Raw genomic sequence first — 25,928 nt, 5'->3', positions numbered from 1 at the left:
GGGGTTATAGGAAGCGGGGGAAGTATCTCCCTCCTCTACTCACGGTCTTTGATGTGTTTCAGGAAAAGAAAGAATTAGAAACCTTCCTGGTTTTTCATGAGAGGTCCAGGGTGTGCTAAGAAATAGGTGGACAAACAAGGCCCTGGCTACCCCTTTGTTTTGCAGAGCAGACACGCTCCATAACCTTGAGGATGACAACAACATTTGTTCTTCACACAAAGATAAAGCTGGCCAGTGACTGCACTTCCCCCTCCCCTCACCCAACCACAAGCAGAACAGGCAGGATGTCGAACAAAGAAGCAGCAGAAACAGCAATGAGCATTACGCTCAGATTAGAGGACATTCAGGGACTGTAAAAGGTCCATTAGAATAAGCACAGACCCACTTTCAATGAGGAAAGGGTCTTTTCTCTTTCCTCCTTTGGTTTATATTGTTAATCTTTCTTCCTGGATGACTCCTCACAAATGCTTTTTGTTTTCTTCTGTGGTTTTACGTGCCAGGACTATAAGGAGGAAGGGACTGAGGCCCTTTCTTGGCAAGCTTTCAAATCACTTCCATAGAAGACATAGACCCTATTGCCATCTCTCTAAGGGTATAAATTAAAAGAGTGGTGATGAGCAGTCCAGAGCAATTCAAATGCCAGTAAAGCTTAGGTCCTTCTCCAGTCCCTCATTACAGTGAACACTGGCATCTGCTGCAGAGGCTCAGCTGGAGGAATAAAGCTACACATGGGAAGAAGTGGATGAGCAGAAAGGCTGCATTTAGATTGCATCATCCCATGATGACACAGGAATTGCTAATTGTAATACAGCACGTAAGGGGAAAGTAATTGCTGGCAATTCCCATAGCAAAAAAGCTACCTTTGGAATATAGATGTGTGCATATGTACACATCTATGGACATACTTTGAGTAAAGCTATCGTTTCAGAAAGGCAGCTATTTTATGTTGTTTACAAACCTTTTGCCAGAGTGAACATTACTATGATGGCATTTTTCTTTCAATTTATCTGTCTTCCTCCCTTATACATATTTAGGCAAATAAAAATTATTCCTGACAGACGTAGCCCACATGCCAGCTTCACATTTTCTGCAGGTAACCTATTTTCATTCTGCTTAAACTGAATCCTATAATTTTTATTCAGGACTCCAGCCATTTACACCAAGTGAAAAGTTTTCAAGGTGCCTTGTTTAGTCCCAAGCACTATCTTAGGAAAACACAATCGAGCTACAAAATAGATGATATTTTTACAGTTCTTTCACTTCCTTTCCTATCTTTTTCTTTAGAAATTATACAACTGGTGTGCGTCTTGCAACTAAACATCTCCTAATAACATAAAGTTGAGCTCCTCATCCAGACTTGGTATGAATTTGTATAGGATGAGATTTGGATTCACAAATCTAGATGAGAACATCTTTGTTCCAGATGGAAGCACAGGAAGTATCTGCCTCTTGAGTGCCAAATTGTGTCCAAGCCTACACCATTCTGTGAAAGGCAATAAAGAAGAAGGAAGTTTTTCTTCTCCCCAGAGGTCTAAGCCACACAGACAATCAACCTATTAACTTTCAGGAGTTCTTGATGAAGGCCCTGATGGTGATGGCACTTTGCACTGCAACCAACAAGAAAGATAATCTACTGATATCTCTTCTGATTTTTTACTGTGACAACTCCCTCATTCACCTTTGTACTGAGGCCAAGAGCATATTCCTACCCCATTCACCTAGACAGAAGCCAAAAAGGGATTTTAATTGTTTTTACAGCTATCCTGATTAAAGCAAATTAGTTTGTCGGGTTGTCTCCAAATTAATCTCTGCCCAGTGTTTTCATCACAGTGCCGCCATATCCATGTTGATAACTGGAAAATTACTTTTTCAATAAAATAAAAGAAGTAATCCTGGAACAAGGAAACCAGGATGAATGAAGAGGTTCCAGATATAATTTTTGCTCTTTTAAACAATTTTATCCACACAAACACCTGCATGCATTCATAATGAAGGGGAAACTGAATAAATGGTAAAGAGTTACAGAAATCTGTACTGCTTTGGAGTAGCTAAATCAAAATACTTACTAGTAGCTCCTCTCTTTGGAAAAGCAGAGGAAAAGAAGCCAGAATGCTTTCTGAAAATCTGACTCCTAAAGCGCAGCTCAAATTGACCACCTAAAAACTGAGGACCTCAGAGGTTTTCTTGCTTTTCTTTATTTTTAATCTTAATCACAGGATTTCAGCTGTCATCAGTGTACTCTCAAAATCAGATGTTAGATTCTTCTCATCATCATCAAAATCCACTTCCACTTACTTAAATGTTAATCCTATGCTTCCTTGGAAACATTCTGACTCCGTGTTTCTGAATCATTCCCTTCCCAACGCTTTTTTTTTATATCTAGGTGGCTGTTGTTGTTTAACAGAGTTTTATGTGTGTTATTAAGCAGAAACAATTACATGAGGGGGGCAGGAGCATGTTAGCTACAAAAAAAAACAGTTGTCATAAACACTCTGCATCTTAATGCACAGCTTCAATCTTTACATAAGACTAATTAAAGAGCAGATGTTCTGTCATACTTTGCATTAGGTGTGGTTATCTCTGAGATTCTGGCTCTTCCATTTGCCGTGTTTTAATTTGTGTTATTATGCATTTTGAGCCTGAGGCATGAGTAGTCAAGTGGTAAACATTAGATATACAGAGCTGCATTTCCAAAATGCACTTCACTATTAGGCTGGCTAATATAATTTGATTCTATTTTAAGACACATTCACTGCCCCCTCCCTTTTTCATTTCCTTTTGACATGTTACATGGCAAGAAGACAGACCAATGGGAAAAGACAGACAGACAGACATATTCTGTGTGAGTGCATGCATTTGTGCACATGAGCAACAGTAACATGAGGGTCTTTGTGTAAAGTGAGCCATATGTAGAACATTAATTGCACATATCAGCTAGTGCTGCTGAAATTCCTTATCTTACATATGAAAGAAGTTTCCACTGAATATCCTGTATTTTTCTAGAGTTTTGCATACCAGCTACATGAAGGCGCTTTTACTTCTGTTGTTTTGAATCTGAAGCTCCAAACTGAATTCTCATTTTCTAAATGCAACTGCTGGAAATTGATGTCTGAAAACTTTTCAAGCAGTGATCAAAGTCTGATGTGAATTAATTTGTCATCATAACAGAGCACTGCTTACAAGTCATTTCAGGCTGGATTTCAGCAAAGGCAATAGATATCTAGGTTGACAATTTCATTTAAAAGGATAGAAAGCCTTACACTTTTCTTTCATTGGTATCTTGATTTAATGAACATACAAACACATCATCACCATATGTTCTAAATATCAGCTTCGGTGCTTGTTCTTAAGAAACATCTTGGAAAAATGCCAATGAGTGAAGCTTGGAAGAAGCTTGAAAAGATTTTGAGACATATTGCGGTAGCTTGGGAAAGCAAATCCACTGGTGACTAATTACTTGAGAATTTAATTTCAATACCAATGTCAATAAATTGCCAATACATACTTAAGAGATATATAATGACAGAATTCATGCTAAGCATAACAAAGACAGTTGTATTAGTGACTGGATTTCCAAACGCATATGAAAAATTAATCTCTACAGCAGGTCATAAATATGTGAAGAAAATGTTAGGTTTCCTTCCTCGCTATGAAACCCATAGATGAGGTGCTATCACAGACAAGACTGCAGGCCACAGGGTTGTTGGAGTCCTGTTCTTACCTCCAGATCATGAACCAATGAAAGACCCCGCCTTCCATCTTCCACTTGCTCTCTGATCCCGTACACGAGTAACCACACATCAGCACACAAGCATACACATGCACGCAGCTCTCCCCATTTCCCCCACCCTTAGCATTCCCACATCTTTGATTTTGCTTTTTCCTGCCCAGGAGTGCCCCTTATAGTATTTCTCATTGATTAGTCGCACTTATTTGTGTGAAGTGACTCATCAGCCAAGGCCTCCACTGCTGGCTTTTGCTAACAGAGAGCTTTTAAGCTCTGGCAGTTATTTTTTTTTAGCCAGTTGTTTTTTTTTTTTCCCCACAGCAGGAAACTCAGTGAGCTTGAAATAAGAAAAGTGCTGACAATGCTGTCAGAACTTCAACCCACCCTAGGACAATACAGTCAAATACTCAAGTGAGATGTGGTTTCATTTCCAAAGTACTATTCCTATTCCTCAGCTGAGACAATAATTATTGAACAACTCTTCAGGTTCACCCACATTCTGTGCTTTCATGGTTTTTTATTTGTTTTTATTTCTCAGTTTGATGAGAGCCTGACTTTTCAGCTAACGATGTGATGGAGCTTGTGGCAGAGGATTAATGGTGGATTTCAGTGAGGCACTTTGTCCTGAGCACTAAAATATATTTAGGTATACTCAGCAGCCCAAGGGATTGACAGCATGATACAAAAACTTATACCTCTGGTCAATTCACAGCTATGGCAGGTTAATGAATAATAAAAGCCACAACTCCTACATGGTTGCTTATCAGATGACATGGAATGACTTGGGGTTTTTGCACATTAGCCACTTGTGGGTGGGTTTGGAAAAACAGATCAAGATAGCCGATGTAATCACTGACTGCAGCACCAAGGCAGGTGCCTAAATTGTCAAGGCATCTCCAGTTGTGCTTGGCCAAGGATGCTTGTTCTCACCATGATTTGGTGAAGTCAATAACAAGCTTTGGGTAAGAAAGGTGGAAGTTTCCAGCATTAATTCCACACTGACCTCCCAACCTAAGCTCCCCAAAAACATGGTTTCTCTTACTTACCATCAACAAAACTATCACAGTTTCATTGATAGAACTTGCAGGACTTGGAGAACACACAGGAGTCTGCAGCAACACCTGAGAATGAGAATTGGAGAATAAGATATTTCACCATTGAACTAACCACGGGGGTTCCCAAATGAGCTTGTGATGCAGTCTGAGATCACAGCCTCAAGAGAGGCTGTGCTATGCCTCTGGAATATGTTTCAAGATATTCCTTTTCTTGATGAGAAAGGCTCACCAAGCTCACCCTTCTCTTCATCCCCTGGAGAATAACTCACCCATCTAAGGAGGACAAACAACAAACATCTCTTTAGGCCAGAGGAGCCTTTGAATCTATCCTGGAGGAAGGGGGAGAATAGTCTTTGCTCTTTTAGTTCCCATTTTGGAAAAAATAAATTAAAAGAAGTCAGACATCAGCAGGTATAAAAGCAGGCACAGGCATAACAAGAACCATCAGCTCTTTCTGGAACATCTCTGAAAGTGAATCTGGACAAGGTAGTAGAGAAGGAAAAGACCAACGATATGTAGTTTATTTACATTTACCTTCCAGGATCTAACTGTCAATCAACTTATGATGATCACGGTATTTCTTGTCTAAGTCATACCCTAAGTACCTTTTTTTCTGTTTTTATAAGTACAACTTCTTGTTCCAGAAGGCCAGAGCTCTTGAACTCAAGTTTTAAGCAAGTTCAGCCTTTCTAATTTAATGGCAAATTACACCATTTTTTGCTGAGTCAGTGTGAATTAAACTCTCTGTTTAGACAGTGCAGGTACTTTGCTCAGACTTGAGCTGGGATCCTTTAAGATCTCAAAATCCAGTGAGCCAGTTTAGTACTTGCATGGGAGAACTACATGAAAGGCTGAGTAACTCAGCTAAGAGCACAAACAAATCCGCTGAAAATAAACTTAGTTTAATCTTCCTTTCTGACTTAACAATGTGTTCTGGAGGTTCACTCTCAAGGCCATTCTCTGGATTTTGAAGAGAATTACAACAGCCAGCTTAAAAAAAAAAAAAAAGAGATCATACTGAAATCTAATCCAAAAGCAAATATCAGCCCTGCACTCAGACAAGTTTATCTCAAGGTACTTTTATAGCATGCCATAATCTCACTATTATTTAGAGTTTGCAAAGTGACAGTGCAGGCAACAAACTGACAACTATTCATCTTTACTGAGGGTATGTTTTACGGGGCAATAATAAGACAGAGAGTGGATGCATAGGTAAATGATGGCAGTGTTTCCCAATATCTAAGAATCACAGAAAAGATATTGGGAGATGAGAATTGCTCATATTCTTTCAAATTCAGTCACAGCAAAACTTCATTGATTCAGTGTCAGGAGGAAAAGAAATCATTCTGTTACAGATCTCCTGACAGAAAGGAGCATTCTGGCTTGCTTCATTCATTTGTGGGGGGCTGAAATGGCCTGTCTGTCATGGTTACACATGATCATAGACCTCCTTCCAGCCACCAGGGGATAAAAAGCCCAACTCCCTTTCTAAAAGTATACTACCACAGTCTAATTGTACTACACATGAGGTTCCAATATACAGTAGGCAGGATGCTGGCTCTTTACCAGTTCAAGTGTGCACCATGCAAAGCAGTTCATTTCAGAAGTGGATGTCACCTCTCTGGTATCCATTGCGTGCTGACTTTGTGTCACAGACCTTTTTTCTCCTCACAATCAGCTTTCAAAGTAATAGCTGCATCAGCTGGCAGATAAATACAGTTGTGCTTCTTTGTTCTGAAGTCACAACCATCTTATTCATCCTCCACTCCTCATGCAAGATATTTCTGAGAGATGGACTGAAAAAAGACAGGGGACGAGACAGTCTCTGCAAAATAGACTTCTAATGAAAATGAGTGAAAGAGACAGAGGTTGGGAAAACAGTCATGCCGCTGCTTTTGTATCTAGGTGGGGAGGAGATGCTTTCAGACAGGAAGGGTGTAAGCTCATGGCAGTACATCACGCACACAGATAGCTTTGAACAATCTATCTCAGAAATGCAGAGAAATGTGGCCATGTAAATGTGTGCTCATTCAAAGCAAACATGCCAGTAGATCCTCATATTCAGCAAATCAGCCAAGTGGTATCCATCCTTAAATGATCACATTCTGCTGGAAGGAAAAGCAGTCCACCTATCACTGCCCACCACTACCTTTGACAGAAAGACATAGCAGACTGACAAACACTGGGAATGAAGAATATAGTAGATCTGAAAATTATGTCAAATCCTTGAGCCCCACTGTGACTCTCACTACAATGTAATAATACCTCTTCTCAAATTATTTAAGCAGAGAAAAAACCATAAACCATGTTCAGAAGTTTTATATGGGCCTTATGTACAGAAAGGTAGAAGGAAAAGATTGGTAAAAGGACAGGGACAAACATAACTGTCTTCTTGAAATGTTAGCTGCCCTGTTACATTCTCAAGACCTCTTGATTGAGATGGTAACTTACTGTTCTGTGCAGCCATTATTGAAAGTTTGTGCTGCCTCACCTCTAATATTTCTCTAGTATCTACTATGTGTGTGTAAGAAGTACTCTTAATGTGGAAGTAAAGAAAGGGAAGCTGTACTACCTTTCTGCTGGGGAGGTTTTATCCTTAGTGAGGATTGCATTAATCTGCAAGAAACACCAAAAACTCCTCCAGCACACTTGCTCTACTCCACAGCTCACCTCAGCTCACAGCTCATTGCAGCTCTCTCCCTGGAAGATCAAGGGACCACTTATAAAAGGTACAACATTCATGGGAAAATCCCCAGGATGAGGCTATAGTCCCAGATTCTGGTCTGAGGGAGATATTGAAGAAATAATTCCTGGCTTGAACAGCAGCTGGACTGATGATGAAAGATACTAGAGTAGACAGCAGTGCAGTCAGCCCACACTGAAAGTGACAGGCATTGGTTATTAATGAGGTGTCTCCCAGAACAGCTTGGCTTTCAGAAATCCCTAGTATTTTGGAAACACCAGGACAGTCCACTCGTCCATAGCATAGACATCTTGCCAAGATATTTCAACCTGGATACACTGTGTTCCTGAGTTCAGTTTCTTCTCCAGGGTTCTCAGAAGTGAACTTACACCAGACACACTCTTGTATCAGTGACTTCCATCCACAAAGACTATCTGTTCTGAGAGCAAGCTGGATCTGGACAGGGCCAGATAACAAGAAGTCTTAGTGGACAACCAAAGACATAGTTCAGAAGCAGCACGAACAAATGCAGCATTTGCAGGTGTATGGTGCACCCAGGTTGTCATGCGCTGGAGGTAGCAGATGGATCAAAATTAACATGCACGTGCAGGAGACCTTGATAGGCAGGAAGAGAAGTTAGTGTGGCATACACCAGCTGTAAATGTGCAGAGCAAGTTAGGCAGGCTAGTTAGGTGGAAAGGGTTAGTGCTGTCATTAAGAGTCACAGAGATGATGAGGGGTCTGGAGCATCTCTCTTATGAGGAGAGACTGCAGGAGCTGGGCCTGGTTAATCTGGAAAAGAGAAAACTGAGAAGGGATCTCAATAATGCATATAAATACCTCCAAAAGGTGTGCCAAGAGGTGCCCAGTAACAGGATGAGGAGCAATGGCCATAAACTAAAACACAAGAAGTTCCAGCTCAACATGAGAAAGAACTTCTTTCCACTGAGGGTGGCAGAGCACTGAACAGCTACCCAGGGAGAGTGTAGAGTCTCCCTCTCTGGAGACATTCCAAACCCACCTGGACATGTTCCTGTGTCAGCTATTCCAGGTGACCTTGTCTTGACAGGGGATTGGACTGGAGGTCTCTTCCAACACTAACAATTCTGTGATTTAAACACCAGGCAAGGCTGAAGGAAAGGAAATTTTCAAGTACAACAGATACAAATAACATTGAGGTTACTTTCCCCTTGGGTCCTACTAAAAACATTAAGGAGAGAAAGTTGTAGAAAGCATGGAAGACAAGTTAGTACAAGATCCAAGTGACCCTTAGAAGAAATGACCTCATGGAGAAAGTCATGGGTGGATTCAGTGAGGTAGGAAGCCTGACCCATAGTCAGGCTCTGGGCATTTAAAGGACTGTCTCAGGAGAGTGGTGGGAAACAACAATAACAGGTTTCGTATCCCAACAAGGTGTAGCAAGGAGGTAGGAATCCATAACATTGCGCAAATCCACTACTGTTCATCACTAATCAATGGCATAAATCATACAAGAGTTCAATCAGGTACATGTTCTGCGAGGTTTCTCCCAGCCATACACTCAGAAAGATTTCAACCACATTAGTACAGTACTGCTTGCCAGAGCCATATTTTGCCTCAGTGGACTTGCAGTCTGTTGGGGAACACAGAGCCGAATGGGAGGAGTTCCAAACATGGCGCAAGATATACAGCCCTGAATAAGACACCTTGTACAGAATAAAGACAAAGCTTTACCGAAAAGGACTTTCATTTACCGGATTTGACACTATATCGGACTGGACAGTTTCCTTGTTATCCCCAGTTTTCCCCCGTTTGTTGTTATGCTGTTATATGGTTGTGCGTACCCCAGTTGTTGTTTTTGAAAAATCCTTCTCCATATTGTCTTCTTCATCCCCTCACAGTTTTCTCGCCTTTTTTCCCTGTTTTCCCGCTCCTCTGCCTGCCATTGGACAGCGTTTGGTGCAGTGCAGAGGTAGCTGTTATTGGCCCGTTCCCCTAGTTACACCCAAACTCCTCCCCTCCTTACCCGATTGCCCAACCACTTTCACCCCTAAGTTGTCAATCCTACGCTCCTCCCTGGCCCAAGCTCCACCCCTAAACCTACCCTTTATAAGTTACTGTTTCCCCAATAAAGTTTGGCATTGCTCCACGAGACTTCTACTGTGTCCTGAACCCTTCTTGCAGTGCCCGATCCCTTTCCTCTCCCCGCGGGTCGTGGCAGCAGTCTCCAAATATTATGATCAGAAATCTCTAATTCATTGAGTTTTCTCTGCTTTCTTTGGAGGTCTAAAGGCAACTGGGAACATTAATAGAGCCTATTATAGCAGTATCCACCTGAAAAACTGTAACATTTTACTGGAAAAGGTAGCTACTGTTTTACTTTATTAAAATAAATCAAGGCAGAAAGATATGGTGTGATATGCCTTAGATAACACAACAGCAAATAGGGTATTAAAACCACAAAGCAGGGGACATTTCTCCCAACCTTGCCACCTTCTGTCAGCATGAGGGATTTAGAGTAACCCACACAGTGTTCCTCACAGTGATGCTCATCACACAGGAGACCTTTGGGTGAGCCCTGAACCAGTCACAGACACCACTGCATGGCCAGCATTACTTGAAACTTGAGCTTCATCAGGGAGAAGGTCACACTCCTGGATTAACTGAGGGATCCACCTTATCTCCTTTGTCAGCATGGAACACTCTGAGGGAAATGAGAACGTTCAGAGGGCTGTTATTCCTTACCTTGGTTTGATTCTCCAAGTCTTAAAGGTCTCAGAGAGGTCTTAAAGGTCTTAAAGGTCATTTGCTACCTATGATTCTTATCCTGGTAACCTCATATTCCCTTGGTCTGTGGACAAAGCATCAGAAGAGCTCTCTGGAAGACAGCACAAGTGCTAGGTGATCCTGAAATAATACCCTTTACCAACAGAAGACAAAAAAGTGTGTTGATGTGTATAAACATAATGCAGCATTTGGGCTAAAGATTAGGAATGACATGTTTCAATAAAACTGAAAATCTCTCTTCCATGTCTTTAAAGACGAATTTTGCTGCATTATTCCATGCTGTGGAAAACCTTAGGCCCTTGCACTGCAAAGGGTGGCCAGATGTGAGTGAATTTGGGATGTAAGGGGTCTCTGAGATTTACTCTCCGCTCCTGTGTCTCCTTCCTGATTACCTGAATGTGAAATACTGCTACTGATTCATCCAGTTGTCATCCACCACACAGACACGAGGACATATGTACCTGCCTCTCCTGCTTCTGTGATTTTGTGCTCAAACCTCAACAACATCACAGATCCAGATTTGGCCATCAAATAATGAGTGAGATGGCCAGATAATCAAATTTTCTAGGCTTTTCCAGGTCTTGTGGGCACACACAATTCCTGACACAGCTCGGATGAGTTTAATTTCCCCAAGACACCTCTCTATGTAAAAGAGGAAAGAAAAAATAAATATCACTGCTGGACACTAGTCAGATGCACTGTACCTGAGTTCATAAGCAAAGGACGGTTTACAGACTTCATCTTTCTGCAACTATAAAAATGGATTTGCAAGACCTTGTGTTTAAATGATCATAAAGTATTTAGATGTATGGAGGTCTCAGGGTGCTTACCTGTTGATCACCACTAGCTACAAAAACATCCTTTCACTTTTAAACCTTCAGCCTTTAAATTTTACAGTTTATTATTTAATTATTGACCAGCATTAAGTACCTTGGCCTAGTGGGGTCCTCTTTTGCCACATATGCAGTGATATAATACAGAAATGTGATTCAGACAGAGAAAGGGCCTTTTGAATTTAAAACATACATCCTGATCTCCATTGATCCTATTATGCACCTTCACAGCAGATTAACATGTCATTCAACTACTGAACCAAAGAAACAAAGCAAAATGTCATACTCAACAAATGCCTATATGACAGAAGACACCACCAGGTTATATACAAGGGAGTTTAATCTATTAAGGATAAGCAGTGTTTTCCTAATAGGAAAACATGCACCATGCAGAAAAAGCATTTCCTTCAGCATCTCCATTTAAGCTGTAAAGAAGTATTCCCCCATAGCAACAAGCCATGATGGATGGGAGAGTCAGTCAGTTTTTAACTACTGTAGCAGTACTGCAGTTATCTTGATTTACACCAGCTGAGGATCTGAACACAGTGATCTTCGATGATCTGCCAAAAGCTCAAACTTCTTTTGTTCTTCCTTCAAAACATTTTTTGTGGAAAAGAACGGCAGTTTCCAGGCATTTTGCCATGGTAATGGCAAGGGTCCACCACGGAAAAATTCAGGATATTGTCCTAGGAGTACAATCACACTTTTTTCCTTTTTTTTTTTTTTTTGCTCTCTCTTTTTTTTTTCCCCCTCCTTCCCTCTGACTGATTTTTTTCATGCAGAAACAGCCACAGTAAGCCCAGGATCAGCTTTGGGAACACTCACAAACGTGTCAATCTTTGCATATGATTACTCACAGAGGAGGAATGTATTATATAACTCCTGGTCTTTGAAATTAATCAGTCTGCTGATTATTTAATGAAGACCCTCAGATGTCCTTTCTCTTCTCCATTTGCAGTTTCTCTCACCCTTAGACTTCTTCAGTGCAACTCATAGCTTTCCAGAGGGAGAGGTATAGAAAGATAGTGTTTTGGAAGCTCTCAATGTCTATTCCTGTAAGAGATGAAGAGGTTGCTCTTAGTTATAGAGAGCTGATAGTCTTTGACTGCAAACAGAGAATATTCTTCTACATTAATATTCAGCAGGAAACAGAAGTAAAATCAGAAATAAAAAAATAATCTTCTTCTGAGTGAGAACTCTTATATCAGCACTTATTTCTGAACTGCAGTTTACTGTACAAAAATTCTGTCCCCAAAAGGACAACCAGCCATGTCACAGCTCTATCCACAAGTATAAATTTCAATGTGTATGTACAGTCAGAGGTTTGTTCTTTGTGCTATTCTTAACATTACTGTAAATTAGCATATGATAATGCTATTTCTCCTATTAGACGCTTGATATGTTTTGCCCTGTAGCTGTGATTAGGGGAAGAAAAGAAGGATATGCCTAAAACCTGTTTTTCCCCCCAACTAGGTTAATGTCAACACAACCCAAGTCATGCTTAAAAACAAGCCATTTTAGAGCAGGCATAATATTCCATGCCTGTTATTAAAATACTCGAGCTCATGCTGAACAGATTACTAGGGCTGAACCAGCAAAAAAGAAATCTCATAATGCACTTCTTTGCAGGAATGCCACATCCAAGTCACATTCTTCATCAAGGTAGGTGTAGAAATTACTTTGCTACACTGCCTTTGTTAAAACCCAGACCCAGCTCTGAATGGTGTGTGCTTAACACGCTTAACTCACTTGTTTTCGTGCATCTGGACACACATATATGAATAAAGGGATGACAACTGTTGCAACAATATGTGGTCACTTACCACTTATTTGTACAACTATCATCTTCTCCTGAAAGTGGCATCCTATTTGTTACTGTAAATGCCGTGCAGATTGCTGGTGACTGACAGTTATTATCTTCCTGGGGCTGCTGGGTGGCAAAACCATCAGTTTGGCCGACATGAGACAGAGGGGAATATTTAATCTGCAGAGGCCGGGAACCCAGCATTCCTAAAAAGGCATCTTACATACCTCATATGGGAGCACACATTTGTGGCTTTGGCAGGATATTTTTTTTGTTGTTCTATATCCAGGTCTTGCTCCTGCTGCTATGTTAGCAACTTGTATCATCACCCAAGACAGCACAAATAGATATAACTTAATATATCCTCAGGAGATTATTCCACGATGGTTATGTTTGAAATTAGGCACAATGATACATTTTGCATCAGAAGCACACAATCATACGCAAAAGACTTGTCAGCAAAGCAAATTTCAGATGAAGCATACTAATACTGAGCTGGAAAGGGCCTTCTTACCAGCAATCATTCTGTGTGGGTAGTGAGATATTCCAGCCAGCCAGCCATACATTGTGAATATCAATTACCACACGGACACATGCAAACAGACACACACATGCACAAACACAAACAGTGAGCTGGTTTGCTAATTGTTTGATAAAATCTGGATAGTTCATAACTAAGTGATTTTAGAGGCTGCCAAAAAGAAAAGTCTTGCCATGGCAAGATATTTCAGCAGAACAGAGCAAGAATAGAAAAGAGGGTTCAGTTCAAACATGCAGTTTCAAAAGTCCTTGCTTCGGGTGAAATCTGCACAGTCTCCTCAAATTAAATCTACTACCCTAAGATTGCTGTTGGAGAGGTTGCACATCAGGCTTGAGTGAAGCACAGAAGATGGGGGCAGATCTCTACATGACTTGTTCTTGGTATTCTGAGAACCTTCCCTTCCCGATATACCTTGTAACAGGCATAAAGGTGAGTCTGTCAACTCTTGTTATGCAGAATACATATATAAATATATATGAATATATATCTCTCTATATATATATATCTATATCTATCTGTATATCTATATATCTCTCTATCTTGGAGTCCTACCAGATTTGGTAGGACTTGCCTGACTTGAATTTTATCATCACATATTTTTTACATCAGACAGAGTGGGGACATCTTTGTTCAGATTTGGGGGAGTGCTGTGGTAGGAAGAGGATGGAGCTATTAAACAGTGAGTGCTCTGTTAGTGATGAAAGCATGTGGAAGAGCACATCTGCACTGAGACTTTACAGCTGAGGTGAGATAACATCACCCACTGCTGAGAGCACCAGCTCCAACTTTCTAATTACACTGTTAGGTAAAACTAGTGTTTCATGTTGCAAATCAAGTACTTGCAACATAAAACACCCAGCACAGACATCTCCCCAGCCTAAGTGGAGTAATTCGTAATCTGCAGAAGAGATTATAGTGTAGCTGACAGCTTTTCTTCCCCACTGTATGCTTTGAGATGTACGGAATTCCCAGCCCCGTTTGCTCCACTACATCTGTTTCTCCCCCCTCCTCCCCCCCTACCTCCCCCGTGGTTCAGACCAAGTGTCTCTTGCCTTCTGAATGCAGAAGATCACTGGACCTTGTTCTCAAGGACATTTTTCTGCTTGGTTTCATGCAGGCAAACAACAGACTCCTTTTTAGTTCTCTCCTTTAGTTCTAGGCTGGCCTGACATTATTGGTTTCTTTGAAAAGCAGTTTCTAAAAAATCTAAATAAATCAGGTTATAGAAAACAATGTCTTTTACACTTGTCAGTTTGACACATCATGCTCCACATTGTGACGAGTCCCACCCAGTTCCATCGGTCCACTTTGCATCAGGATTGTCATGTAATGGAATGTGACTGATTAGAGTAGATAAGAGGCTGGAACCAAATTCTAGTGGTGGGGTTTTTTCGCTTGAACAAAAAAAAACAACCAAAAAAATGACCAGTGAATCAACCAAGCCAAAAACAAATAACCTCCCAAATCAAAAATAATTTAAAAAAAGGATAGAAACTCAGAAAATACTACTTCAATCTATGTAAACTTCATTAAAAAAAGAAGAAAATTCTTCATATTTTGGATGGTGAGCCAACTTCATCTTTATGAAAACAGTTACTCAACCCAGTATGAACAGAGTCCTGCCTCGTACAGCCTCCTTGTCTCACTTGGTGCACATATCAGAAGCAGAGCCCTTGGGTTTAGCACTAGGTATTCCACAGGCTCATCCCATTTGCCAGTTTAATCCTCATCAATACTGCTATCCTCCATGCTCCACCTCATCCTCTGAAAAGAAATGCAAATGAATGAGATTTATAGCCTGGGATGTTTTCAAGTTTTTAAACGAGGTGGGGCATCCACTGCCCACCACTCTCAATGAGAAGCCTTTGGTTGCAAATGCCTTTGACTGAGCAACTCTGTGTGCGTGTCAGTAGTACAGCCCAAGAGTGCCAGCGTCCTCCACCCTCTCCTTTACTGACTTAGAAGCATATTTCCAAGCCTGCTTGGACCGCCTGGCCTCTTCCTGAGCAAACAGGAAATTCAGGACACACCTGCTGTGTGATCACAGCAGGTTCTTCTGTATACATTAACTTCAGCCTGGACTTAAAACAGTGAATATGTCCAAGGTAGTGAACCTCAAGTTCACTCTTCCTGGACAGTAGTCTAGCTCCTGCTCAAAATCCCGAGATTGCTTCTTTTCAGCTGGGTTTCTGGGCACCAGCAATACCTGGTCCTGCAGTCAATAACTCTCAGCCTGAAGGCAAATAAACACCACCATCACCACCCTCCAGCATGGAACACCAGGATGATCTTCTGATGGGAGCTCTCTCATGAACCTAAAATAAGATTTTCAGTGGTTTACCACCCCTGGGTATTTTTGGTCTTCTTGCTTTTCTTTCTAGAAGACTCTTGGCAGACTGTGTATGTCACTGTCCAGCTAGACTAGAGACAGACCCTCAGGCAGAAAGTGGACAGAAGCAAAGCTCAGGCTTGTGGTTGCTGGCTCACTGACAATAGGTTAAACATAGTCCTTTTCTGTGTGAAAACTAGCACAACTCGTGGGGCTGATACACCTGAAATGGCTTGGCAATGTAACACGAACCCCAGACAAACTGTTTCAGGACAGCAATACAAAGTTGTCTAATGCAGCCATGATGATGAACAAATTGCACAAAGTGAAATTCATGGTTTCCATTCTCTTGTAGTGGTCAGCTGTCCACATCACTAAAATAAGCTGTGCTAATTGGCACCTACCTCAGCAGAGAACCCAATGATTAGAAAGATGTGGAGAGTGAACTCCAAGCTCGAGGTGATACCTCTAGGTCAGAGATGAGCAAAAATTGGCAAGGCAAGAGAAACAGCCACTTCCTCTACCCATGCTGTTGATGAATAAAGGACTTTATATTCCAGAACTGTCAATCTGGCTTTTTTTTTTCCCCCAGCAGCACAAGTTTCCCTAACAAATAGAAATTAAATTTGTTCAAAATTCAACCGGTAGGGAAAGGAGCTTGCCTCTATTTTAATGGCCTTTTTATAAAGGAGCAGGAGGAATAATGGATAGTCTCCGTGTTACTGTGTTAACAAGCTTCCATTGTTGATAATGGACACCCTGATACACCATGGAGAACAAAGTGCACCAGGTCTGCACACACTGGGCAAGGAGAGGGCTGGCAATCTGAAACCTTCCACTTACTTTGCATTCTCTCCTAACTATTTCTACCTTTGTTTCCAAGAAATTTTTTCAATGACAGGAGGTGAAAATGGCAATTTATGTGGGGAGAGATACAGAACAGTATCAGACACTAATAAAAAGTATTGCGATGAACAAAATAATTGCTGAATTCTTGGAGAAGAGTAAATGCGAGTTTCATGGATTGTGAACAAAAATGAGTGTATAGGAGTGGAATGATTCTATAGGAGTGGAAAGCATCTTAATATCTGTTTGCCTCAATCAAAATTAAACCTTGAAGAAATCATGAAGAGGAGCTTCCAAAGAAATGGAATTCAGAAACTAGAAAAGGGAAAGGAAAGACGTCAGCAGACAATAACAATACATTTCCAGGTGCAAGCAGTTCTCTTATTGTGTCATTTCCACTGCAAGATATGCATACATAACTTCTGACAGAGTGAAACTCGGAGCAGCAATATCATCTCTGAGTCCTGTCTTGTCTTTTGCTGCAAAGCCCACCAGGCACAGCTGTGACTTTACAGGAGTTGTAATCACAATCCAGCAGAGGAAGAACACAGGGAAGTTCTGCTCAGTGGAGGACAAGCAAACTACACAGGAAGTCTTAAGATACCTGTCAGTGCAGCAGATCCTTTTCAGTTGGCAGTGTCAGAGAGAATGGCATCAGTGAGAAGAAGTTTGGAGATTATCAGTGATCAGCTGAAATTAAATTTATGACACACCATTACCGAGAAGAAGGGACAGATTTGTATCAGATTAAGCACCCAGTGAATAAGGCCAACATTTTCCAGTAGAAGTTGGCAGTCTCAAACCCTCTACCATTTGAAGCCTTTTACGGGAGGGCTGAAGGATGCATTGTGAGGTAACTTCATTTCTTAAAAGTGCTTGTTGGGCTGTTACAGATACATGTTGAGTACTGAATTGAAAAGGTTCAGCTATGTAAATTGATGAAGCTTCTCCAGTAGAAATACAGGAATGGGACCAAAATACCTTCCAATTACAGATAAAATAGCAATACTTTCCAATGCGAACTTATAGCGTGTATTTATAATGTCTACAAAACAATATCTACTTCAATTTCTCCCCTTTCCCCAGGCTCCCAAGAGCAGTGTTTGTCTTGCAGAGATCTCTTCCACAGTCATTAGCAAAGCCTTGCATCAGAAAACTAATCAGCAAAACTACTGTACTTACACACATGTTATCCAAAGTGAATTGACAGTGTCATATTTTTCAACAAATAAAAAAATCAATATTAAAACAGGCAATCTAAGCATAACCAGGTTGTACACAAAGAATTTCTATGTTGTTTACAAGCTGACAGATCTCAAATTCTCTTTATAGCTGCAGCATATTAAAAGCTGATTAAGAAAAGTTTGTTTCCCTAGAAGTATTTCAGAAAGTAAATTTCTTTTCACTCATATCAACATTTCCTTTTAAATTTTTCTTTCAAAAATCTATGAAAACTTTAACTTTCCAGTGACTGAAGAAAAAAAGTCTTTCTCAGGTCCTGAAAAATTAAGTAGAAATCTTGACATTTTAAAGAAGAAAATCAGTCTGATTGAAATGCCAGTCTCTGAGGAAAAAAAAATCCAATAAAAACATTTTGATCAATAAAAATTACATTCTGCTTAATCTATACACACTTGATTGTACCATCTGTTTTATTGGGGTGACTCTGTGATAATCAGTTTAGCCAAACAAACCAGAGTGACTGCTACTTATTCTGGAGGAAATTAGAGTAAGCTTCAGTGAAACATATTTAGCTATCGCCAAACAGCAGAGTAGTGTTTTGAGATGTGAAATTATACCCATTGAAACACAGTAGGAAGAGAAGGTTTGCCCCTGGAGTGGAGGCAGAGGTGGTGGACCTCAATCTGTTTATCTTTGGAAGAAAAATACTGCACAGTTTGCAAGTGCTATGGCATGAGGGGAGCGGGAGCAGGCAAGGGAACGAAGAAAGAAAAGGCTAAGCTGAACACAAGGAAAATATTCACCTCCTCACCAGTGGCTCTGTGCTGTCCAAAAAAACACCAATAGAAATGCCAAACATGTGCTGTCCCTCCTCCCTGCAGGAATTTTCAGGCCCTCATGTTTCCATATTATTTTGCTGCTCCATCCTTCTTTCACCCGCTCCTCTCACAAAATTTCACAGGGAAGAGGGGCCCTGCTCTAACCATCTTGGAAACCAAAGGAGCTGCCTTTGGATGATTTAATATGCTTTTTTCCTAAATTATTATTCTGTTCATCATGCCACAAGGATGCCCGAGTTCGAAGAATGTGTCTGAAAAGATCAATGACCGGCTAGGACATTATGGTTAGTGCTTCACAGTGCAGCCATTCAAAGCTTCTCAGTGACAGCAGAGAGCAAGCTCGGATTTTCTGATCTAAACACTCAAACTTCCCTTTGCTCAAGTAAATGGAGAGCCTTCAGTACCTGCGAGCTTTGAAGAGATGGGAACATGAGGAGGAAAAGAGCTCTCTAAAAATTTCCTCTGCTCATAACTTAAAATGATCCTCTGTGCTGGTGAGGCAGGGGCCAGAACCTGCAGGAGAGAGGAAAGGACATCTGCACTGAAGGCAATGATGTGATTGATACCAGAAGAAAACAGTCAAGGATCTGGCCCAGAAATATATTTAAAAACGCTGTTTGTTCATTTGGGAGGATAACTCATGGGCATCACAGAACAGATACCAAGTTATTTGGTGTTTTGGTCATCTGAAAGAAAGCCCAGAAGTGTTTGCTGCCTCCCCCTGCCCAGTCAGACTTGATCCAGTGGATTAACATCATAGACCTGCTCACTGTTCCAAGTTTCACAGAAGCAATTCCACTTCCTCCTAAGCTTCCAGTCCATGAAGCATTTTATTGCTAAGAAAGAAATTATACTCTCATTTAATAATGATCACTACATTTCCACAGGTGACACGAATTCTACTGCATTTATAAGACAATATTTTCATTACACATAACAGTAAATACGGACAGTGGCTATTTCAGAAATTACCCCTGTCAGATAGTATTTAAGAGATCCAACTCTTTCTATCACACAACCAAACACATTTCCCCAAAGCCATTGAATGATTAGCAATTTTTTACATTAGGAGAGACCATAAGCTGTGAGAATAAAATATTTTTTTTCTGTTTACTTTGAGATTTTTATGAGGAACAAACAACCGAGCTATCAAGCTGGCTGAGTTTGTCAAGTTACTGGAGACCAGTTAACTGAATGAGAGCCACTGGAAACAGTTGAGTAAATATTTAAGATCAAATGGAGAAACATTTGGTAAAGTACAACTTGCTGAAAGATTGCAAAGATACCAGCATGTTTCAGGAGAGGCAGGTCACACCTCAGAAAATTGTTGGAATTCTTTGAATGTGCTGTGTTACCACCAGGACAGACAAGGGAAATAGAGTGGACTTCGTTTTTCAAAGTGTTTGACAAAGTTCCTTGCTTGAGGTTAATGACCTAAGGAGCCAAGGCACAGTACAGAAGAAAAGTTGCTGGAGTGAAAATTGACTTCAGGGCAAAAACCACAACGAAACCGTAAATATAACTTGTGAGGTGGGAAGAAATTACTGATACATTAGCAGGTGAAAAAATGTAGAGGTCTTGCAGGGAAATTTTTTTACTAAAATACTTAAATTTTTTTTCTTGACTTTTTCATTCTCTTAGTTTAAGTAATTATTTAAAAGATACTGTATTCCTAGCCTGAAGTTCTGCAGAACTATTATTATAGTTCACTGGACAGGTGGTACCTACATACCAGTAAAATGAGGTTACTTCCATGCTCTCTCCTGGAGTGAGTGGGAGGAGGGTTGAGCAGGCTGGCTAATTCCTCTTTCCCACTCTACCCTTGCCTACCCTGCTCTATACACTGCCTGGGGTGGTGGTGTCAAATCTTGGTTAACATGGACCCTGGAAGGACCAGCGCAGGTGCCCTGCTCAGCATGTTTTCCAAGGACTGGAGGTGATGATTCTGGTGACCCCCTGATTATAATTTTTCTTAAAATCCAAACAAATGATTAAAAAAACCCAACATTAAGGTTAGAGGGTTGTTTCCAAGCAAATTGTTCCTTAAATCAAAGTAAACAATTACATTTTCACCATTCTTGTTGTGAGCAAACAAGCAGATGGTCTTTTTCAGAAGAAATGTTGAAGGTACGAAAGAAAAATAATTAAAGGTCAGAGAAAAATTTCAGTAAATCCATAGAGGGATGCGTTGAATATTAAAGTGCCAATTTCTAAATAGCTTATAAGTGATGAATTAGACATTTTAATGACTTTAAATAGAAGATGACTAGAAAGTCAGTTGTCACAGAAAGATACTGGGCCCGATTGTGTGCTTATAAAAGTAATTTCCAACACCACTTGCTGATAAAATAATGATACCGTCTCTAACAGCTTGTTATTTGAGTCTGTAACATCATGTATCAATGATTTATTAACCATCTGTAATGATATATAAATGGATCGTGAATATAGTAGGTGCTCATTATGCATGAATCTAACAAAGTTGCACTCCTAGACTCTGTTCCCTTTTCTGACACTTCTCCATGTCCTGTTCTGTGGGACCTGAGTCCTGACTCAGAGGCAAAACCAGGGATGTGGAGGATGCAGAATTAGGTGTTTGGTGCAGAAACACATCTGTTCGTTCCGATTGACAATGCAGATAATAAACAGAAGGATTTAAAGCACCTGCAGTACATGCACAGTAAATTGTAAATGCACCTTAGTCCAGGTACACAGCACATAAAGAGAGTAATGTCTTGAAGCAAAGAATAAAAAGCATCAATATTTGCTGAAGAGGCAACACTACACTTTATAGTGCAGAAGAGAGATCTGGGAGCAGTTGAAGAAAAATCCCTGGAGCCCCCAGCCCTATATACAGCACTGTATAGCTGCAGTGAAAAAAGCAGTGTTATAGCGCAGGAGCACGAGATAAATCAAGAAAGTACTGTAAATGTTGTATTTATAATGGAAATGCTGATACAACCCCTAACTTACAGAGGTGCTGGGCAGGAGCTGCCATAATATGGCAAGATATCATTTAAGCAGTGTTTGCAGAACTGATCATTGTATCTCACAAGGAACACCCTGTACTTGCTCTTGAAGATGCAAACCACTGGCTATGAATCAGCCAGGATATTTAAATACACACTGCACAAGCCTAACCTGGAGAGAGAGAGAGAAAAGAAAAATCTTTATTCAAATACCATGTTTGTTCTTTACATTTCAAAAGCTGGAGGAAGCAATCAAATCCATAACACTTTTTTCTTCTTCAGTAAGTTATATTAAAAAACTCAATTGGTTCTGGATTTATTGATCTAGATTGACAGTGATGCTCTCAAATTCATATAAAAAAGCCATCTCATTACAAGCCCATTTAAAAATCTGTGGTTCAGAATTCACAAAAAAGTTTCCATGGAATATATATTAAAAAAAAAAAAAAGAGAATATGGGAAAATAACTTTTGAGAATAGACAATGAAAAATATTTTGCTTTGATATCACATGTGATTTGTCAGATGCAGACAGAAATTATTTTCTAATTTTTGTAGGAAATGTTGCAAGCTTTGTAGCTTGACAAAACCTACACACTTACAGCAACTATTGAGAAGGGGTGGCCAGTAGGAATAGAGTCTATCATGCTGTTGGAGCTAAGCTGTGAATGACATAATTAAATTTGATCCACATGGAAGTGTTAATAGCACTAAAATCAAACTTCACAGTTAAAAAGCACAACATTTTTATTTTTAAATGTAGCATTTTCTGAGTCCTTGTGAAAGAGGTAAGGGTTTTCATATCAAAGCTCTGTGCTAAGCGAGGAAATCAAGCAACTAACTTTAAAAAATCAGAGCTCTTGAAAAGAGTGTAGAAGTCTAGGAATAAAAGTTTAGCACCCAGGCATACTTTCAAGTGCATTTGAGCACCAAATTTCACAGGAGTCAAACAGTTGGAGGGCTTCAAAAACACCCAGAAGTGCATATCATCTATATGAAAATAAGTCTACCCTGAGAACACATAACACATTGAAAGAAGAGCACACAGCTCTTTTAAGGAGGTGCAGCTCAGCAGTGCTGAGTCTCCTCTGCTAATCACCACAAGACCCTCTCACCAACAAACAAATAATATGTGGAGAAGATTTAAAAGTTTTTGTGGAGAGAAGAGCGTTACAACAAAATGTTTTTGTGAGCGAGGAACACATCCTGGGGCTTGTACATTGCACGTGAGACTGACTGGAAAAGGACTGCACCAGGCCATGGCCATGACACAGAGCTTTCTGGGGATTTTGATAAGCTATTTCTGGAGTTTTTGAAATCATTAAAAAAAGGCAATTGGAAAATCATGTGCAAAAGTGTGTCTGATAAACTCTGAAGGTTGCCCCCACTCCCATATTTTTTCTTTTTCTTCTTCACCAAAGTCAGGAGTAAAATCCATCTGTGTCTCTTGAATACTGTCTGCTCTACCTTTTTCAAAAAAAGGTGAAAATTCTGTCCCACTTCAGGAGGTGTGGTTGCTAGTTTAGGTAGTAATGAGTTCCTCTAGTTGTTTTTTAAAAAACAAATTAGCACAATACAGGCTTCAGAAAGATCTGTGACATGAATATGGTTTGGTGCAGTCTTATTCTCTTCCAAATGGCCCTTAAACCTTACATGAAATGCATGAACTCTTGGAAGAGATCATTGAAACCACAGAAATTTCAATTTAGGAAAGATGAAGGAAGTGCAAAACCAGCCTTTGCTATGGATGAAATACAAAATCAAAAGTCAGCCTCCTAGCACTGACATTATTCCCTGGTTTTGCCTTTGATTGGCAACACCTGAGTTTTCAATGTGAGAATTTAGGAACAGACTTTGGAGTTTTGCCACCCATCTTCCCCTTCTTGACAACCAGATGTGATCGGGTTTCTTTTCAAAAACTCTGTAACAGTCCTAGATCACAAGATGGGAAGGAAAAGCACACATGAGAATTTGTAGCAGGAACACTTGGGGTATCTCCAAGTCACATGGAAGGTTTATCATATCCTCTAATGAAGCATTTAAGCTTGCATAGCTTAATAGCCACTGGGCTTGCTCTCATGCTTGAAGTTACACACCTGCCTTTGCATGTTACTAGAGCAAGGCCTCAGGCATCATTGTAGAGACAATTTGTTGTACTGAAGATATAGAAGAATACAGGTATCACAGCTCATTTTCCATTAAAATTGATTTATGTCTGCTCTTTTGCACTGAGAGCATTTATGACACCAGTGACTCATGGGAAGAGAAGGGCTATGGAGGTGATCATGCTCATTAAACAGTAAAACCTCTACTAACAAAGAGGAATGGTGATAAATAGGGTAAATAAGTGGCACTGGATTTATATTGGGGTGAATTAGGAAGAAGAAACATCAGAGATATAATCTTGGAGCCACTTGAGCTGTAACACAACCTCACAGTAACTGGAAATGTAAACTTCTCTCCAGTATTTTCTGAGCTAGTCTTGATCTTCACAAGGAATTCTAGCTCTTGGTATAGTGGATTGCAGATCAGCTTTTTGCATAAAAATTCATGAGACAGTATCCATTTCAACAGACAGCAGTAAAGAGAAGGGGAAAAAAGTTTAGCCCTACAACTGAGACAGGGTTCATTTTGAGTGATGATTGCAAACCAGCAGTGGAAATTACAGATGCTACTTGGTTCACTATTATTTTGCAGCATCTCCAGTAATCTTCGGTGATCATTTATAGCAGCATGTCTGATGACTTTCAAAGAAAGGATATTTCCGTGGAGAGTATGGTTACTCAAAGGAGAAATCAATCTCTGCTGCTCAGAGGGTCAACTTCACACCACTGCTATCAGACAGGAGAAATTTCAACATGCAGAAATAGGGTTGGGGGTGCTCCAAACCATTTCACCCCCTTGTATCCAGTGCAATGTAGCCCTGCCATCAAGATGGATCATTCAGCTCCTTCTCTACCATGGAAAGGTAAACGCAAAAGTGAACCAAGTTTAAAAGCAAACCAAACCCAACTTAATTGCTACTGTGAGAAGCAAATAGTCTGCTGAGCAAAAAGGCTCAGCTAGACCTCCACCACGTACTAAAGGTACAAAAAAGTAGACCATAACCCTTGGTAACTAAAAATACAAGAGCAATTTCAGTGAATGTTTGATCACTGACAGGGAATATCCCAGTGTATTACGGTGGAAGGCCCTAGCAAGACACATTACAGGCAAGTCTTGATTGTGCAGGGCAATAAGAAGGTAAGGAGATTCAAATAAAACAAAAACAGTGTTAGTGTAAAAAATAATCAAGTAAAACAATAAGAATGCTCTTTTAAAAAGATGACTCATTTCATGGTGATTATCTCAAAGACCAATAAGGACTTTTTTTAGAAAGATGAAGTTCATGCAGAACCTGGCAAAACAGAGACATCAATAAGTAATGGCAACAACCATATTAAATCATGGCCCGCACAAATGGAGTATGATCCCAGCTCCATTCATGTTGGATTTATATCAGTGTCGTGTAAGACACCACATCACACCACCTGCAGGCTCTGCCAAGAGGCCCCAGACTGAATGGGAATGCAGAACAATCTCCTTACAGTTTAAGGAAACATTTGACAATAATATTCTCCCCAAAAAAAAGAGTGACACAGGCTGTGGTAGAGGAAGTAGGAAAGCATTTTAATAAAATTTTTGTGGATGCTAAGGTAGTTGAGCACTCATATTAGTTCTGGGATTCTTTTATTTTCTTTTACTGCATGCAGTAAAACATTCAACTTAACATTCAAATTTACATTTACACCACTCTGGAGCCCTTATAGCAAAGAGGACAAACACATCTGACAGTCTTCTTCTGCTGTGGCCTACCTCCAGCTTCCACCCCAGCTCAGCAATCTCTAACTCATCATACTGAGGTCTGTCCAACTACTCTGCGTCTCAAGGTTGCTGTAAGTCACAGGCTCTGCCCAGGCCTATGTCTCTCCTTTTTTTTTTCCTGCTTAACACGTCACACACTATAATGGTCATACCCATTCATGTTCAAGACAAACACATGGTGTGCACACACATGCATATCTATTTCAAAGAATGTATTAAGTGCAGGCCCAGCTAAATGGCAAGATGCAATTTAATACCAACAATTAACTGTGCACATATTTTGGTACCAGAGAACTGCAGCACAAGTGCTAGCAGTTAGATATCTTTTCATATGGTGAGGTTTAAAAATAACTTTAGGGTACTCTTGTCATGGCAAATGCTTACATAAGGTGTTATAAGAGCAGTTATTCACAGAAGCTGCAGACAAAATCTGCACCACAGTAGACAGTACAGGCATCCAGGAAGTAAAAAGGCAGAAGAGATAGAAAACC

Source organism: Manacus candei, unplaced genomic scaffold, assembly GCF_025592945.1.
Source record: "Manacus candei isolate 608988 ecotype Guabito, Panama unplaced genomic scaffold, ASM2559294v1 h1tg000016l, whole genome shotgun sequence".
Taxonomy (NCBI): Eukaryota; Metazoa; Chordata; class Aves; order Passeriformes; family Pipridae; genus Manacus; species Manacus candei.
The sequence above is the reverse complement of the archived record's forward strand: the minus strand, read 5'-3'. Positions refer to the sequence as shown.